The 20,232-nt window shown below is 40.1% G+C and overlaps 1 long non-coding RNA gene across 1 annotated transcript in view; it reads right to left on the reverse strand.

Moving 5' to 3' along the window:
- Positions 1-18,459, reverse strand: part of LOC142005705 (uncharacterized) — a 49,434-nt gene extending 30,975 nt beyond the window's left edge. The window contains exon 1 of the long non-coding RNA XR_012643111.1: positions 18,372-18,459. This is a non-coding gene — a long non-coding RNA (uncharacterized LOC142005705). The remainder of the gene's footprint in view (positions 1-18,371) is intronic.
- Positions 18,460-20,232: the final 1,773 nt, after the last annotated feature.

Genomic DNA, 20,232 nt, shown 5'->3' on the forward strand with positions numbered 1-20,232 from the left:
TTAATGAGCTCTTTTTGGACTGAAGAATGTAGCATAGATGTGAAAGGTAATTAGTGCACATTTAATTTAGGCCATTCACAAACAGTGTCAAGTTCCATATTTACTATGGTTATTCAATCCGGTAGAGACCTGGAAATACAAAGAGAAAAATAAACAGTTTTTGCTTAATAATAGAAAAATTAATGGATGTGTTATTGATTTGGTGTTTGTCAGTCCTGTCATCATACTACGTCTGCATGTGTGTGTGTGTATGCACGTGCAGAAAAGAGAAATTAATGAAAGACATGGAAATAAAAGCCTTGAAAGAATACTGAAGATTTTTTTTGAAAGTTGGAGTAGATTCATATTGTTGAGAAATTTCTATGAACAAAACTAAAAGCTTGTGAAGACAATCAATAACAGGGTATAATATCACAATAAATATTCACAATGGCTACGTCTGCACTACAGCAATCTGTTGACCTAAGTTACTGTCAGAAGAGATCTTCTTAAAAAGTGTCTGTTGATGGATCATGTCCACACACAAAAGCTGATAGAAAAAGCCATCTGCGCTGTTCACAGAGAGTGGCTAAGCTCCCCAGCCACTCTTTTGATAGAATGGCCAACTGAAAACTCAGCAAACGGGTCTGCCCAGTGAACTGGAAGCCCAGTCTGTCAACAGAGGGCCCCTGGAGTGTCCACATGGCTTTTTGTTAACAGAATATGTCCATTAAGGTGTTATACGTCGTGAGAGAGAGGCAGAAGGCTGTCGATCAATGTGCCAAGTTTGTCAACAGTATGTTGACAGAACACATTTAATGTGTGGATGCTTCATGAGTTTTGTTTGTGTAGATGTAGCCAGTAAGTAGAACTTAGTGGGAAACTATTTTCCAATCCTAGGAAAATTTAAGTTCTCAAACATATTTCAAATTCCAAGTTGGATTGAAAAGTCAAAATTCCCAAAATGTTGATGAAATAATGGGAAGAAGAAGAAGAGGGAGAAAAAGAAGAAGTCTGCAGTCATTTTTTTTAATTTTTGATACTAGCCTATTCCTTTTCTAATTTGAACTAAATGCATTTGCATGTCTTACATAAATGTAATTTTGAGTAATACAGAATTGAACTTCTTTCAAAAATGTCAAAACAGAGCTTTTAAACAATTTTTTAAAAAAAAACTCATTTAAGAAAAAGCAAGATTTTTTTTTCAAATCCAAGCTTTCACCAGAGTGTTTGTTTCAACAGATCATCATTTTTCCTCAGAAAAAACATGAAAATGTCCCCAGATATCTCTATTAAAAATAGCTTACCCAACTCTAACCACATTCTGCTTTGTTCACCTGCTGGAAACCAAGAAAGATTTGTTAAACATAATCTGTGTACATCACATGCAGAGGTACTTGAATCATGGTGCTACTTTTTTCCATGTACAAAAGAAAGACTTTAGATGGGTGTGCTGTCCAAAAAAAAAAAAGAAGAAGAAAGTAAAAAGTGTTTCAGAGAGCAAAAATAAGAGGCAAGTCATATGCTACTAAAGTTACCCAAGAAGTCAAGAACTGTCAAATCAGTATCAGCACTTGAAGTGACATATATTGAGGCAGTGTTAGTTCCTCCAAGCATTAAGTGATGCCACAAGGCATGTCAGAGGAGAAAACCACATTAATACTATGGCAGTTGCATATTCCACTGACCTTGACTAAATACACTAAGCTTGCACAACTGTCGGTCATACAATTGTCAACTTAAGGAAAATACAACAAATCATTTGAAAATTCAGTTTTAAAAAAGAAAGGGAATTCCCACTTGAAGGAACACTATAAAAATGCCTTGTCTCATCATATTAAGGTTTACAAACTGAAAATCATCAAATAGCAATTTGGTGGTATCTCATCAAAGCCAAACTATCTCTTTGTAATAGAGAATGGAAAGCAAATTCTAAATCATATGTTGCAACAGTGTCTTTGCCTACTGGACAGACAATAAATTCTGTACAAAATATTGAAAGTCAAAATCATTTTTTAAAATCTCCCATGTGGATCAGATAATTTCATGGATAAAATAGAAGCTCAACCATCAATATTTGTTTTGTTCCTTGGTTCACTTTTCACAAAGTCATTGCCAGGACATTCTTGTCTCACTCTGTACTATGTCAGATACTTTTTTTTTTAATTCAGATAAGAAATTCTCCCTTACTCAATGCATGAGTGAACAGGCCCATTTTAAATGTTAGGGAGAAAATATTATTAAAATATAGTATATCTAAATATGTTAGAAAGTACATTAGTGCACTGAATTAATTAGCTGTATAAACAAATCTCAGTCCAAACAAATCATAAAAAGGCAAACAAAAAGCAGGCAATAAATGGCATTTATTCATGCCCAAATCCTGTACCTCTTAGGCAAAATATAGGACCCGCATAGATTCATGTTGAAGTCAATAGGTGTCTGCCAACAAATATCTGGTTGCAGGATTGAATCTTCAGACACTTGGAAACTTTTGGCTCAATTCATTGAATTTTAAGGGATAACAGTAACAAAAGTGGTGCCCAGAGACTAAGTTTGTGGTACAGCAACGAAGGGTCCTGTGGCACCTTATAGACTAATGGAAAGGTTTTGAGCATGAGCTTTCATGAGCACAGACTCACTTCATCAGATGCTGGATGGTGGTACAGTAACTCCAGTAGTAATGGGGAAAATAGACGAAAGTTTTAAAGATATTTTTATTCACACTTCAAGGACGAAAGTAGTGTTACATTTCAAACTGATGTAAAACGAGTAACTCAAGTGGGTCACTAGAGATGAGAGTTTCCAGAATCATCATGGCTACTTTTTCAGTTACCTCTCCCATCCAAGTCCACAAACAGTCAGTAGAATTCTTATTAAAAGTTTGATATATTTGCTTGAAAACAGGGTCAGTACATACTTAGAATAAATAAATTTCCAGGTCAACCTTATTCTGGATTTGAGCCATTAATCTGAAATTTCCAAGTGTTACTATAAGGAAGATCATTTTATATGAAATGGTAGATTTTGTTTGTTTTAACTTAATCCACTGCAGCTTTGAAAAACCAAAATGTTAAAGGTGTGTAAAGGGAAGCTGTGAAAACATCAATGGTTTTTAATGACATGACATCCTACAGGCTTACTACATTTTTTTATGATTGCTGTTTTAAATTATAGAGATACACTTATGCAGATGTTTTATTATACACACGCACACTGGACTCTGTTTTCTAGATTTAGTTTTCTATCGATAATGAGAAAATGCTCAAGTTTTCAAAATGCTCTGTAGCACTCGAAAGCAACTGGGCTGTATTTACCCTGTTGAATCCTGCTATGGGAAAAGACTTTAGGAAATAATGTGGCTTTTGTAATTCATGATTCTTTTTTCAGGGACAATGCTTCTATAATGTACATCCAGATTAGCAAACAGGAAGGGAGACAAAAAGGAGGATAAAATTATGTGCTTGTCACCATTTATTGTTTGCGAATATTATTCTAGATGTTTGAATCTGGATGAGTTAGAATATATTAAAATTGCTTTGAATCCTGCCAGCATCATTTTGTAGCACAGGGAAGGTTACAGGGTGCAGATCTGATTAAGAAATTGACAATTACTTTAAAGTAGTAGGAGAGAGAATTGTGTTCATTGAAACCATGCATAGAGTAAGATTTTGAAATTTTTGATTCCATACAATCCCAGGATGCATGACTTTGTTGTGCAGGCAGTCTAGTCATTAATGCTAACATGGTAAGCATACATATAGGGGGTGTTCATGAACATGCTGTGAATCCTAGCTCTAAAGGGACATTCAGAGGCAGCAGGTGGTGTGTGAATCCCTGGAAGCATCATTCAGTATTAGTTCATCTACAAAATATATGTCTTTGGCAATCACTTCGCGATGCTGAACTATTACAGTGTTATTCTCAGAGGCCATTTCTACACATGCCACTTTCTCTGAGAGTGGCATGCTAATAAATGGTCCAAAATATGCTAATGAGGTGGAGATGTAAATTCCCCATGCATCATTAACATAAAGTCACATGATCTGGAATCCAGAAGATGCTCTGCCGGTCTCCAAAACAGCATGTAGAAGCGTGGCCCACTGGTGGGGGGGGGTGTCTTCTGGAAGGAAGTCCTCCTTCTGGAGGCCCCTTCTTCCCCAACATTTTCAGGAAGAAGGGGCCTCCAGAAGGATTTCCTTCCAGAAGACTCCCCATCCTGGGGCCATGCTTGTACATGCTGTTTTGGAGTCCAGAACAGCATCTTCTGGACTCCAAATCATGTGACCTTATGCTAATGAGGTGTGGGGAATTTACAGACACACCTCATTAGCATATTTCGGGGTGTTTATGTGTAGAAACAGCAAGAGAGTTTGGGAGGTTTCATTCTGATTATTTTACTGAAAAAAACACCTGAGTTTCTGTAAATAATGCCAGCTTCTTATTAGTAAGTCATCATGGAGACCTTGTTAGTGACTGTGTGGAAATTTATAGAACAATCTTCCAATGCTTTCTAAGCTATTCTAATTTTATGTTACAGGCAAATGATTGTGGCTATATTTTAGTCTTCAAACAAATTGCAAATGTTTAGTGAAGAAACATTTTCTATTCTGTTACCAAATGAGAAGAAAAATCTGAATAAAATAGAACTAGTGAGTGCTATCAGTGTATGTTTAGTAATGCAACAAGAAGGGAGAAGTTTGTTTTCAGATTTGTCTCAAACTAATTATTATTATACATCATTCCCCTTGAAAGAAATCACAGTGAACTTGCAATAAAATGAATCTGTTGTGGATCATACATATGACATTATAGGTTGAACCTTCCTAATCCAGACTTCCCTACTCTGACAACACATCTAGTCCAACATTTTTGGAGACCTACTAGGTGCTCTGGGCCTAGAGCACTCACTGGAAAAAAAAAATTGAGTTGGGGCCAACAGTGTTGTGGGACCAGGGAAGAGCAGAGCCTGGTGGGATGGTGGAGTGCAGGCCTGGTATCCTCGGGACTGACATCTAGCTGCCTGGCAGAAGGAATTGTTGGCTGGCCAGCAAAGCAGAGGAGAGCCCTGGTCTGCAGAGCAGAGGAGCACCCCAGGTGGCATATTCAAGTGGGCTACGTCTACATGTGCAGCCAACATCGAAATAGCTTATTTCGATGTTGCGACATCGAAATAGTCTATTTCGATGAATAACGTCTACACGTCCTCCAGGGCCGGCAACGTCGATGTTCAACTTCGACGTTGCTCAGCCCAACATCGAAATAGGCACAGCGAGGGAACGTCTACATGTCAAAGTAGCACACATCGAAATAGGGATGCCAGGCACAGCTGCAGACAGGGTCACAGGGCGGACTCAACAGCCAGCCGCTCCCTTAAAGGGCCCCTCCCAGACACAGTTGCACTAAACAACACAAGATACACAGAGCTGACAACTGGTTGCAGACCCTGTGCCTGCAGCATAGATCCCCAGCTGCCGCAGAAGCAGCCAGAAGCCCTGGGCTAAGGGCTGCTGCCCATGGTGACCATAGAGCCCCGCAGGGGCTGGAAAGAGAGCATCTCTCAACCCCCCAGCTGATGGCCGCCATGGAGGACCCAGCAATTTCGACGTTGCGGGACGCGGATCGTCTACACGGTCCCTACTTCGACGTTCAACGTCAAAGTAGGGCGCTATTCCTATCTCCTCATGAGGTTAGCGACTTCAAAGTCTCGCCGCCTAACGTCGAAGTTGGTGCCGCTACTTCGAAGTAGCGTGCACGTGTAGACGCAGCTGTGGAGTCCCAGCAGTTTGGTGAAGTGAAGGGGAGTCCTGGGTTTCAGTCAAAGGGGAACAACAGAACCTCTGGAGAGGGGAGGGGCTGGTATCAAGGGGCAGCAGTGGCCGGGAGTGGAGGGGATGGCATTGACCTTGTCTTTTTCGGCAAATTTTCTAGTTCAGGACCACTCAGGTCCTGAGGGTACTGGGCCAGGCTGGTTTAACTGGTATTATGCTATTTGGAGATGCTGAACCAGGGAGGTTCAACCTATATTACTCTGTCTGGAGATGCTGGTTTCATTTCTGTGCCATTAAAATGTCCCTCATTGTGAAGGTTAAAACATTTAGACTTAAAATTACTTATCTCCCCTGCCCCGCCTTACTACTACTGCTGAAAATGTCTGACTTTAGAAATAAAGACACTAAGGGCCATGTAGAATTGCCCATTTCGCAAAGGCCATGTCTACACTAGCCAAAAACTTCGAAATGGCCATGCAAATGGCCTACTTCGAAGTCCCCTTGTTCCCATCTGGTCATCTGCTCATGGCTATGTCTACATGGGCCCCAAACTTCGAAATGGCCACGCAAATGGCCATTTCGAAGTTTACTAATGAAGAGCTGAAATGAATATTCAGCACTTCATTAGCATGCGGGCGGCCACGGCACTTCGAAATTGACGTGGCTCGTCGTCGCACAGCTCCTTTTCAAAAGGACCCGCCTACTTCAAAGTCCCTTTATTCCCATGAGCAGATGGTAATAAGGGGACTTTGAAGTAGGCAGGGTCCTTTCAAAAAGAAGCCCTGTCAATTTCGAAGCGCCTTGGCTGCCCGCATGCTAATGAAGCGCTGAATATGCATTTCAGCACTTCATTAGTAAACTTCTAAATGGCCATTTGCGTGGCCATTTTGAAGTTTGGAGCTAGTGTAGATATGGCTCATGGGAATAAGGGGACTTCAAAGTAGGCGAAGTCCTTTCGAAAAGGAGCCCCTTCTGGTTGAGCTACACAGCGGTGAGCCGCATCAATTTCAAAGTTCCGTGGCCACCCGCATGCTAATGAGGTGCTGAATATGTATTTCAGCGCTTCATTAGTAAACTTCAAAATGGTCATTTGCATGGCCATTTCGAAGTTTTTGGCTAGTGTAGACATAGCCAATATGTAGCAACTTTCTCCATAAATAGTGTTGATTTACTTGTTTAAGGCCCTAATCAGTGTACGGGTATCAAAGGCTAGACTTGAGGTGATCAGAGTTAATTACACAAAAGGAATACCACAACATTAGGGAGTTTGCTCCACTAATATTTTATACAATATCTTAATTTTAGTGTTTGTCACACACTCCAGCTGCATTTGGCAGACAAGCTTCAGAGCAAGTGTAAACATTACAATTCAGCATGGGCTCACGCATGAATAATATCAAATCTGAGAGAGAGAGAGAGGGGGAGAGAGAGTGGGAGGCCACTGGACATAAATGAAAAGCTGAGGTAATAATCAGAATTCTCATAATTCACATAAAATAGAACAGTTTGCAAATTGATCTATAAACAAAACCAGCTGTCAGCACTTTATCTACTACATTTGCCAAAAGAAAAAAAATGTAATATTATGGTGTTTGGTTTCAAACTTTATTAAAAACACTTCCCTTCAACTGAGTTTCACCCAATTACAGTTTTGTGTATATTTTGCAATGTAAATATTTATCATTTTCAAGATGAATATATTGAAAAATATCCATGTAGTCTATAATAGATAATTTGGGATAACTCAGGAAATTGAGGCAACAAACAGAAAAAAACCTTCTAAATTCCTTGCTGCTAGCTCGAAATATAACTGCCATCCATTATACTAAAATGGTGAAGATTTCAAATATTAAATGGAAAAATTTGACTTTTGAAAGTATATGTATGAAAGGTAGGAAACTGGGCTCCTGGGTTCCCATAGGTAAGTTACTTTTGTTGTACTTGACTAACCAAAAGACTGCATGATTTCTCCTCAGATATTGAACTTCCCACTGTAATATGTCTTTCCCACATCTATTACAGACATTGTCATGCACTCTACGAGTACCTGTCACTGAAGATCATATGCATGCTTCAGCTAGTTCAGAATAAGAGTTGCTTTTCTTTGTACACAGGTATATTAACAAGAGCACTTTATCACCATTACTTTAAACAATTTACATTATATTAATGCTATTGTATACCTAAAGTGGTGGCTGTAGTGAAAAACAATTTTTTAGGTTCGTGGAGACCTATTTTTCCTATATTGTAGTGAAGATCTAAAAATATAAAGATATATATGAAAACTGAAATCATCAGATGATTGCATGGATCCAGAAGCTGGGAATTTTAAGGAAAGTATTAAATATCAAGAGATTTTTGAGAAAAAAATCAAAAGAAATGGCAATAATGATGATGTAACTTATGTAATGAAATGTTATCTAATTCTGCATCACCTAATGTTCATGTTTCATAATCAGCTATTAGCTCTCCTATTAATTGGTGAACTTCAGTGTTTTCAAAAGTAGCCACAAATGTTGGTGTCTCAGATGACTGGGTGTTCAGCTTGAGATATTAGTTGTCAAAGGCCTGGGAACTAGGAGTACATAGAAGGGCACTGCAGCACCCCCAGGATTGGAGCATTCGAGCCCCAGTCCCTCCTGCCCAGGGTCCAAGCCACTAGCTCCACACTTGCCATCTGAGATCTTGGCTGCCCAGAGACCCAGCTGTTGGGCTTATTGTTGCCTGAGGGTTCTGACACAGAACCCAGGTCCACTTGCTTTCTGGATCTGGTCCTACTTGACTGTTAGTCCCACTTTGCTGCCAGCCCCATGCCTAGGGGCTCTACTGCCAATCCTGGTTTCCACATGGCTCCTGGCCCAGGACACTCCACTTCCAGTTCCAGGTTCCTGCCCAGCTTCCAGCCCAAGAGCAACTAGACAATCCACTACCAGACATGCATCCAAGGTAACAGTCACCAACCCTAGCTCCTTAGGGCAGCGAAAGGCACAGACGGGTAAAGCGACAGTGCAACTCTCAGCTCCTCCACTCTAAATACTGTTTGAGCACCACCATTAGTGTCATGTAACATTGAAAATGTTAACTTAATTAGATGGTGTTTATACAGCATTTTGAACATCTAAAATGCTATAGAGGCACCATAAGTACCTCATTTTACCTCAGAAGTAATGAACAAGTTCTCTGCATTTATAGCCAGCTTCATGGTCAGACACTGCTGTACAATTGAGTGTGGGAAGACTTAGAGTGTTAGAAGGAGAAAACTGTTCAGTGTGGAACCAGTCTTCCTTATGTCACATGCAGAAACAGATAAATTAGGTATTTGGATGTCAGTGCTGGCAGACTGGCAACTAAGAAAAGGAAGCAACTGAGGTAACAAGGTCTATGACCATTTATGATTTTACCAAGACTATTCAGCACTTTCAATTGCACTCAGCTAGTGGAGAGTCTTGAACACAGGTTTTAATATGTTTTTGTTAATCTACTCTCGTACAAAGAAAGGCAACCGTAATTCTGAGCATGAGTGCGAACTTCAGTAGTGTTGCCAAATTTTGTTGGAAGTGTTCCTGGCGGTTTCATCGCATGATATAATCTTCAATTAAAAAGTGATCTTTAATTCCTGGAAACTCCAGAACAATCCTGAAGGTCTGTCAGCCTTAAAATCAATAATAGTTCCTAACAGACTGTATTACAACATCTGTCACAGAGGTGGTGGACACATTCATTATGGTGGAAACTTCAGCATCTGAGAAGGATGTATTCAGGGTCCTGGCTGATCAGGAATAACAGGGCCTTTCTGCATACTTGGCTAAATTTAAATCTTGACTCGCCCCCTCCTGCCTTCTGCCCCTCTGCTCTCTTGATTTGCTCACCTTGATAATATTTTTTCTGATTTGTCTACCTCGATTACTATTTTTGGTTTTCCGTGTCTTAAATATTGAGTCTGTTCTGGTATGGCTATGGTCTGAAGAAGTGGGTCTATCCCACGAAAGCTCATCACCTAATACATTATTTTGTTAGTCTTTAAAGTGCTACTGGACTGCTTTTTTGTTTTAAAAATCACTTAGTTACCCAGGTAGTTTGGGAGTCTAGTGTTCCCTTCTCTGCATACATATGCTTGCCAGAGTTAAAGTTTAAATATAATATTTCAAATCTTTATAATTTTAATATAACATATTTCCAATATAACACATCCTGAACTCTAATGAAACAACTACAGAAATACTATCAAGTAAGTAACTTAGTAATTACATCCCTCCTTTTTTATTCTTGATTAATTATTATCCAAGGATATTTTCCATACCTTTCTCCTGCCCCGCCCACAAAAAATCCTCCAATCAGAATAAAAACATATTGTATTTTGCCTTGGCTTTATAATTGAACACTTGAAGTCATTCACTAGCTAGTTTGTTTACATCTTTATATTATATAATACATACTTGTAGTATCTTTAATTATACAAATCAATAATGAGTTTTGGGATAAAGTTTAAATTAACATACAGTAATAAGAAAGTGACAGTCCTTCATGTGCATAGTTCCTTTCAGGATAAGGCCTAAAAATAGATTGTAAATACAATATGAAAAACATGTATATTCTGTTATATTGCATTGCATGCCAAGTTTTAAAAATAAGCACCTTTAAATTAGATATGCCTCTCATTATTAAATTAATTCTGCACAGAAAAAAATATGGAGAATAGAAAATATAAAAAGGATTGTGATCTTAGATTCACCTGTTGGGGATATTTTAGTTTAAGCTTAGTTTTGTTCTGTTTTGTTTTTTTTAAACTCACCTCTTACCCAATTATCCTCTCATGTTGTCTGTTCAAAGCAGCAAGCTTTGAAGTCCTGGCTTGTGTATAGCTGCAGCTAACCCACTGGTACTTCGAAGTGCCCAGGCTGCTTCAAAGTCCCTTTACCCCTCAAATTTTTGAAGTAGCCCGGGCACTTTAAAGTACTGGCAGGTTAGCCATGGCTATACGTAAGCCAGCACTTTGAAGGTTGCCGCTTCAAAGTTGCCGCGGGGGGAGAATTAACTTAATGAAGTGGTGCATATACACTGCAGCACTTCATTAATAATCTCCCAACACCCTGCTTACCATGCTCCCGTAGAAGTTTGGAGCTAGTGTAGACACAGCCTGAATGGGCAAAGCTCATGCCCAGATGTTGTCAGTCGGAAGTCGGTGGGGCATAAGAGTTCTTCTCTACACATATCCTTGATTAGGAGGTCAAATTGCATTATGTAGGGAATATAAATGAAGTCTATTCTCACAATTATAAGGGCACAGAAAAAATGTAATAAGATTAGAATTACAGTTAGTAATTCTCTCCCCTCCTGTCCACCTTTTGCCCCACCTTCTGTCTTATGTAACTGATGTGTCAGCTTTTATTTCATTTTTTTACTATCTCTGTGTTATAAAACCATCATGCCATTTCCAGTACAACACTATCTCCAGATTTTAAAAAGTGGGTTTGCCCCACACAAGCTCGTCACCTAATATTTGGTTAGTCTCTAAAGTGTTACAGGGCTGCTTTTTCGTTTTGTTAGGACACAGACAAATACAGCTACCTCTCTGTAACTACTTCCCAGGACATCTAATTCTGTCATCCATGTATGGTAGTACAATGAATTATGGCACAGAGAGACCTGAAGTAACTTTCACTGAACAATGCAGCTATAGAAAATAGCTAAAATTTAAATGTGTGATACCACAAATAGTAAGTACTAGGCTTTACATCCCACTCCAAATGCACCTACTGATGGCCTCAGAGGCAAATCAGATTTATTGGAGGCATCAGCCCAAAGAAATTTTGGGCCCTGTCTCCTGCTCCTCCTTTTTTCATTCCCCTTCCCTTACCTACATTCACCTTTCTTCTCCACTGCTTTTCTTTCACCTCTCATTCCTTTCTCCCATTCTCCCACCTTACTCCATCTACCATTAAACTCCCTCCCTGAGCCTTAAATCCTACATCCAGAACCCCCACCATGCCCCCTGCATGCAAACTTCCATGGTACCAAGCATCATCTTTGCATCTGGAGTCTCTCTGTCATCAGACCAATCTCCTCAGCATATACCCAGCTTGGAACCTCTGCCAAGTACCTACCTCAGCATCCAGATTCCCACCCCTGCACTCCAACCATTCTCTGCCCAGACCTCCACACTCAAATCCCCACCCTAGCAAGCTCCTTCTGCCTTGCACCTGGAGAACTGTAATGAGTTCCGCCCCATTAAGATTGGGCTAGCTGGACTTGGACCCCTATCTCACTAAGCCCTACTCCCCAAGCATCTCAAGTCCTTCCATATGCCTCCCAATACTGCAAGCCCACAGACAAGCCCTATCCCCATAACCCCAGGCCATCCTGCTCAATCTGCAACCATCTTGCACCCATCCCCTTCAGAGTTGCTTTCCTTCTGCATCTAGACCCCACAGCACCAAATCAGCCATCACTCCATAATGGGACCCACCATCACCTAGGCTCATTATAGTTCGATCACACCTGGATGAACCCACCTGACCCACACCTGGCTCAGGGGACAGACCTATGTATGTATGTGAAATTCTGCATGTCTCACTTGCTGGCTTGGTGCACCTGCTGTGGGTATACCTGGTTTTGAAAGCTTGTTTTGGAGAACATTTTCTGTGTAAGGTGGCCTATGCTATGAGAACTGTTTTCCAGAAGGCTTGGTAACATGGTAGCTCTTTCCTTTCTGTATTCTACTGCTTTGTCAGTAGACATTACATTCAGCTATATTTGGTTCATTGATCTCTTAAATATCATTAATAACTAGCTGTACATTCACTGAAGCACTAATGCGATAAGTGATGCACTGTGGGATGAAGGTGGACAGCCTTTGGTGGGGAAAGAACAGGTTAGAAGCTATCTAAAAAAGCTAAACATACATAAATCCATAGGCCCAGACCTAATTCATCCGAGGGTTCTGAGGGAGTTGGCATATGTTGTTGACGAGCCCTTGGCCATTATCTTTGAAAACTCATGGAGATCGGGAAAGATCCCGGATGACTTGAAAAAGGCAAATGTAGTGCCCATCTTTAAAAAAGGGAAGAAGGATGATTCAGGGAACTCTAGGCCGGTCAGTCTTACATCACTTCCTGGAAAAATCATGGAGGGGCTCCTCAAGGAAGTCATTTTGAGGCACTTGGAGGAGGAGAAAGTGATCAGGAATAGTCAACATGGATTAATGAAGGGCAAGTCATGCCTGATCAATCTGATTAGTTTCTATGGTGAGATAACTGGCTATGTGGATAGGCGAAAATCAATGGGCATGAGTTATCTTGACTTTAGCAAAGCTTTTGATATGGTCTCCCACAATATTCTTCTCAGCAAGTTAAAGGAATGTGGATTGGATAAATGGATGGAAAGATGGATAGAAAGCTGTCTAGAAGGTCGGCCCACCGGATAGTGATGAATGGATCGGTGTCGGAATGACAGTCGGTTTCTAGTGAAGTGCCCCAAGGTTTGGTTCTGGGTCCTGTTCTGTTCAACATATTTATCAGTGACCTGGATGAGGGGTTGGATTGCACCCTCAGCAAGTTTGTGGATGACACTAAGGTAGGGGGAGAGGTAGATATGCTGGAGGGTAGGGATAGGGTCCAGAGTGACTTGGACAAATTGGAAGACTGGGCTGCAAGAAATCTCATGAGGTTCAATAAGGACAAGTGCAGAGTCCTGCACTTGGGTGGAAGAATCCCAAGTATTGTTACAGGCTGGGGTCCGACTGGCTCGGTAGTAATTCTGCAGAAAAGGACCTGGGAGCTGTAGTGGATGAGAAGCTGGACATGAGTCAACGGCGTGCTGTTGTAGCCAAGAAGGCTAATGGCATATTAGGTAGCATCAAGAGGAGCATTGCTAGTAGATCCAGAGAAGTGATTGTTCCTCTTTATTAGGCTTTGGTGAGGCCACATATGAAGTACTGTGTCCAGTTCTGGGCCCCCAGTTAGAGGAAGGATGCGGATACACTGGAGAGGGTCCGGTGGAGGGCCACTAAAATAATTAGGGGGCTGGAGCATATGACTTGTGAAGAAAGGTTGAGGGAATTGGGACGGTTTAGTCTGCAGAAGAGAAGATCGAGGGCAGATTTGATAACAGCCTTCAATTTACTGAAGGGAGATTGCAAAGAGGCTGGAGAGAGGCTGTTCACAGTGGTCACGGATGGCAGAACACAGAAGAATGGCCTCAAGTTGAGGTTGGGAAGGTCCAGGTTGAACAATAGGAAAAACTTTTTCACTAGGAGGGTGGTAAAGCATTGGAACGGTCTACCCAGGGAAGTAGTGGAGTCTCCATCCCTGGAGGTGTTTAAGTTTCCCCTCAGCAAAGCCCTGGCAGGGCTTATCTGATGGGTGTAGTCCTGCCTAGGGCAGGGGGCTGGACTTGATGGCTTTTTTAGGTCTCTTCCAGCTCTATTGTTCTATGATTCTATGAAGCAGCTGATTATACAATAACCTCTTTCATATCCAGCAGTCCCAGGACTGGGTGGTTGCGAGATATTCAAATACTCTGGATACTAGAGAGTTAAAAGTAGCCATGAATAACAGAAAAGGAAAACAAGCTTAATTATTAAGAAGGAAAGAAAAATGTACACAAAGAACTTTATTTACCAATAACCCTAGTATTGTACATTTGAAACTTGGATTGTATTTGCTGTATTTATTTGTATTTACTCTTACGTATGGAAAATGTAACTAAAATGTACATATGGTTAAAATAACAGTTATTTGAGAGTTCTGGATAATAGAATGCTAAATATGAACCAGTTTCCTCTGCATGATATTGTGCAACCCTTACTCAAATAGGAGAGTGCTGAATCAAACAAATAGAAAAGATGCTTGTGATAGTTTGTGCCACCAACATGGGTAATGATTTTAAATTTAGATGTCAGACTTGCACACTGTACTTCAATTTGTTGTTTATTCTAATAAAACATATTTAAGGCTGATTTATGCAGCAATATTCTATCCCAGAGGGAAGAGTTTTTAGCTGAATTATTTCTATAAAAAAGGATGCATCTAAAGATACATCTTTATATAACGTTCATGAGCAGCATTATCTGATCAATTACTTATACAGAAAGTCATTTTCTAGTGAAAACAAAGCTTTTAAGACATCAAAGAGGGTCATGGTACTCCAGGTTCTGAGTACTATAAATAAGAACTGCTAGTATTAATTTTTGAAGCTGGAGCGATGGGATTGCTAGACATTTAAAGGACAACACTTTAAATGTCAAATGTCAAGGAAAAAAGATCCCTGTTTTCTTTTACCTTTGAAGTCAGCTATATTTCACATCTGATATCATCAGAACGCTCTCTTTTTATCAGCTCTGGTGAAATATAGCTCTACAGTGATTTGCAACTATAAAATGGCTACTTTTTTCACATTGCAAGCAGGATGTTTTATCTGTGTCTTATAAAGAGTGCATTTAAACAAATTTATGATCATGTCATTTTTATACCTTGACCAAACTATATTTTTTCAGAGCTTTGTTAACAGATAATGTTAAAATTGGATTAACAGTGTAAGTCAGGGTGATAATGAGTGATGAAGTTTTGTATTCAGCTGGATTTTTTTTAACTGAATTAAGATAAATAGGATTTTTTTTTCTTTTTTTTGGAAGATTAGCTGGGCTTTATGGCAATGACTCAATATTCAGGCCAAGATTTCTGAAAACAGGTTTCTAAATTGAGGACCCTAACTTTGTATTTCAACACCTAAGTAAGGGGGTTAGATTATCAATGAATGGGAACTGCTCTGTGTTTCACAATTTGAAATTAATGAAAAATCTTTAAAACAATTATTGAAAATGGGAGCCAAAACAGGACCCTACGTACATTTTTAAAGAATGCATGTAAACAGCATGGAATGCAGCTGTGATGACTGTGAACGGCAGCTGCAGCAGAGTGTCCGCAATCTTGGTGTTTAAAGCCAGGAGTTCGTGCTTGTCCTCCATTCTTATCCATGCTGGACTCTACTTGGCATAGAGAAGCTCTACAGGCCTGGGCTTGTGCAGGGTGGGAGAGTTAGGGAGGGGCCCTTTAAGAGAGTGGCTGGCTGCAGGCCGCGAAAGGGCTTTGCAGACATGTGACCCCATCCACGGTGTCTCCGTCTCCGTTCTTTCAAAAGCATGCATGTAGCCATGTGGACTCTCCCTTTCAAGAGAACAGAGTGTTCTTTCAAAAGGGCAGATCAAACCTTCAATCTGTTTTTGGTGTGTGGTCACGCTGTTTTGAAAGGCTAGATTTCAATTGTTGTCATTCTATTTTTAACCTTTTGAAAGAGAGCTCCTGTGTAGACACAGCTAAACACTAATAGATTTAATTGTGTATATGCATTTGTGGGTAAAAACACTTTATCTGAATCATCTTTATAATTTCACAGACTTCCTCATTTTTTCATATATTCTTAGGTATTCATGGCTATAAGAGTTTGAGGGTCACTGTAATTTTATATGAGCTTTCTGTTAATTAGCATACTATTTTAAATATTTTATCTTTAAAATAAAGAGAATACAAATACCATCAATGGCTATTTTCTGAGAGTAGGAACAATTGTAATTTAGAAATAGATCTTGCAGTGCTTCCTCATTTTGATTTTAACTTATTTGCTGAAGTAATCAAACTGGAGTAAATGGATCTATGATGTATTTAAGTGCTAACAGTCAAGAAAAGCCCCTTAGGATTGATTTTTACTATGATTCCAGAGCACCTTTTGATTACTGTGCTCATAGGTATTCATTAATATGCTCAATAAAATACAATGTGTTATCATATGCCATTTTATATCAACTAAAATATTCAAGTGCACAAATCAATCCACTGTTGTATGATGTGCTATTAAGTGCTAATAAAGTTAAAAATTAGCACTGTAATGACAAAACTCCGATAACCAAGAAAATAAAGTGAGGCTGATAACTACTCATGATGCTAGTTGGACAAAAAATAGCAATGAGTTAATGTTCAGCTAGTTCACTATTCTGAAGCTAATGATAAACCACGCTGAAACTTTCTTTCTCGTGTGGGGGGTGGGAGGGAGGTGGAGGTAGGGTGTGTGAAAAATTGCCCTCCACACACACCTGAGCTCAACAAATTTCATCACAGTAAATTGCCAGTGTAGCCAGGCTCCCATCACTGCTAACTATGTCCCTGAAGAAAGTAACTTCCTAAAGAACTGGAAGAGCTCTCTCCTGGCAGTGTGACTGCATTGCTGTGTTAGCAGCACTTTCATTCTGCAGGTATAGCCTAAATCACACCAGTGTTTATTTTCAATATACTGTCGTTTGAGTGAAACCCTTGTAATAACCTCTTTTCCAAAGTCTTTTTGAACAAATCAATTTCAGAAAAGGCAGGGCTAGTGGTTAAGTTTTCAACACAGCCTCCCATGACCTTGTGTAAGGTGAAGAACTGTCTCTTCATTGTCATTTATAGTCCCAGCCAGAATTGCAAGGCACTTAGAGAGTCACTCACAGAAAGCTACTTCAGAGTTACTTACAAGGATGCTATTTTACTCTTCTGAATTGCATAGTTCACACATTGTATTTTCAGTTTTTCTACTTCCTTTCTCAGCCTCCCATCACATTCACTTTATAACCCCATAGACTCAAGGTAACTTCTCTGTGTTTGATATGTCGTATTCTCCCTCCTTCCTCCCTCCTGCATGGCTTTGACACATTCCCACAGTATGAATCCAACTATGACTTATTCTGTTCCTTTCGATATCTTCCCGGGCAGAATCACCTGGATCTGGTAACCTAATAAGATCACCTACACATTGAAACTGCCTCACAGATACGGACCGGTAATAATTATAATGGCATGCTCTCCTTTTATTCCTGTGTTTGTTACTGGAGGATCGAAACCCAATTTTTCTATTTCATTAAAAACCCTTTATTTTAGAATTGCCTATTTTAGCAATAAAGGTTGTGGCCTGCCCCATGGATTTTCTAGTGAAAACCTACCTGGTTAAAGCTAGCTAGGGTTCCACTAGAAGGGTATGGATATAGCCCTCCAATCAAGCCTAGTTAGCAAGCAGTAAACTGCTCAAAAACAAACAAAAATAATATTTATTTAGAAGTGAGCTTACAAGAATGAGGAGAAATAGAGGTAAGATAAACTAAAATAATAAAATAAAACAGTAAATATTACATTTACTATTTAGAAAGAGTAGGCAGTGTAACATAAGAGGCTTTCTGGGGCACTGCTGAGATGGTCAAATCAGGGCAAATTGCTTACAGACAAGGCTACTTACAACCCAAGACTGGGGGTCACCCCACAGCATGCTAAAACAGTCACAAAAAGCACTTCTGTTTGCCACAGCGGCTACCAAGAAGTCACATAATCAATCTCCTCAGGAACTCCAACTTCTCCTATGCCACAACTGGCACCCTCCTTACACAAATAAGAATTTATGAAACCCAATCTTACCAAATCCAAATAACTTCTTCCAAACCCAACGGACCAACCACATTCCCAGGTTAATTTATACTTCAGATAAAGTCGAGACCAAAAATGTTAAATCAAGTTACATACACCAGTGTACAGTTCTTCGTGGCAGGCTAGAATCAGAGGTGAAATAAACTGCCATCTTAAAAGTCTCTGGAATACATCATACCTCAGTTCATAACAAAGATGTTCCGGAAGCGATGATCTGGAATGAAGGAAAATGGAGGAACCACTATGGTCCTTTTTTATAATCTTGTTCTTGTGGAGGGAATTTTATTGTTCTGCTTATCTGAAATTTTGCCTCAGGTGGAGTTTGTTACGTGAGCAAGTCACATGCCTGTGCATGACTCACTCCTTTTTTAGGCTGCAGTCATCGCCTACATGCTGGTCTGAACTTTCACAGCAACCACAAAGTCCTCAGATATGGATTGACACCAGTTAATGGCCACTGTCAGTTGAGCACTCACTTCACCTGTCTAGCAACACTTTAACAGTAGACTGGTGAAACCTGCTGACGAAGTCTCCTAGAAACAAAGATTTGAAATACAAGTACCGAGCCAATAATTTTAACTTTAAATACAAAAATGGCACATGCATATGAGTAGCATAAACAGAATCAGCAAACCATTAGCTTTCAATAGACACCTCACTTGGCTCACTTTGTATACGATTTGGCGTAATTGTATAATGATGGTTACAGCAATATTTTTTATGATCATATCAGAATCGCACGGGGTAAAAGGGACAATTGTCCTGGGGCTCAGTGATTTAAAGGAGCCTGGGGTTCCAACCACAATGAAACCCACAACCCCAAACCATTTACATTGCCTCCAGAGCACCACTGTGGCTTTCTGCTCAGCTCTTAAGGCTGCCTGGGGATGTGGGGATGCCATGTGGTGTGCTCCAGGAAGACTTGGAGGGGCACCATGGTCTAGGAGGTGCTGTCCTCGGCTTTGACCCTTCTGGTCTCAGTCCTGCCTCTTCTGGAAGTATGGAATTACCTTCCCCAACTTGCCCAGGGATTCAGTAAGGTGGTTGGCTCCCTTTGGTCAGGTGAATAAGGATGCAACACTATACCAACAACTCCTCTTAATTCTATGTCGTATAACTATTTAACAATATAATCATTCACTTCTTACTTTATGACCTATAACAACGTAACAATTAAGCACCTAACATCTCCTACATCTATTGCTATAACAGTTAAACATGTAACAATATGTCCACTGACACCCAACTACATAAAACTAGACATTTAGCACCTGCTGGCCTAACAAGTACCAAATGGGTAGAGAGAGCTCAATCGAACCATAGGCATCCCTCTTTATTGACAGGCAAAATGTATGCACTTCCGTTTATTAAAGAGAAAACAATTTTGACATACAGAAGCTTCTTTAAAAATCCCTCTGAATCCTCTTTAGAGTGGTCCCACTTCTCTGTCAAAGTTTTTGAAAGTGTTGTCTAGGGATTGTTGATCAAGGATAAGCTAGGTATCACCTGTGGCTGCTGCTGAGGTAAAAGTCTCTGTTTTAATGGGAAATTTGGAGGTTTACTGGGCCCTGCCACTGGGTTCTGGCAAAGGCATTCTCCTCTACGGGGCCTGGAGAAGTAGTTGCCAAGGAAGCCCTGTGGCTTTGAGGTGGGAGGAGTGAGGTGGGAGGAGCTTACAGGAGTTAGTTCTCAGGCATTACTTCTCATTTAGGATTTCCCAGAAGCTTCTCAGGTGGTTTCTCTTTAACAGGTATTTTCTCAAAGGTGTTCAGCAATGTTCTGTTTACTAGTCCTTGTCCCTACTGAGCTATAGCCTTCTGGACATGGCTCTTGTGTATAATTTGGCCAAAATAACAATACTAAGGAACCAAAAATAACTGATAAATGAAACAAAAAATGTTCATTTTGGGTTTTGAAAATTAAAAGTAATGGTGGCTGGAGGTATTATTCATGGAAAGATTTAGTGATTATCCAGGAGGAAAAGAATTCAGAAACAGACTGTGTTTTCATAGACACACCTACACTACCTAGATGTGTGG

Source organism: Carettochelys insculpta, chromosome 1 (assembly GCF_033958435.1).
Source record: "Carettochelys insculpta isolate YL-2023 chromosome 1, ASM3395843v1, whole genome shotgun sequence".
In the NCBI taxonomy this organism is placed as follows: domain Eukaryota; kingdom Metazoa; phylum Chordata; order Testudines; family Carettochelyidae; genus Carettochelys; species Carettochelys insculpta.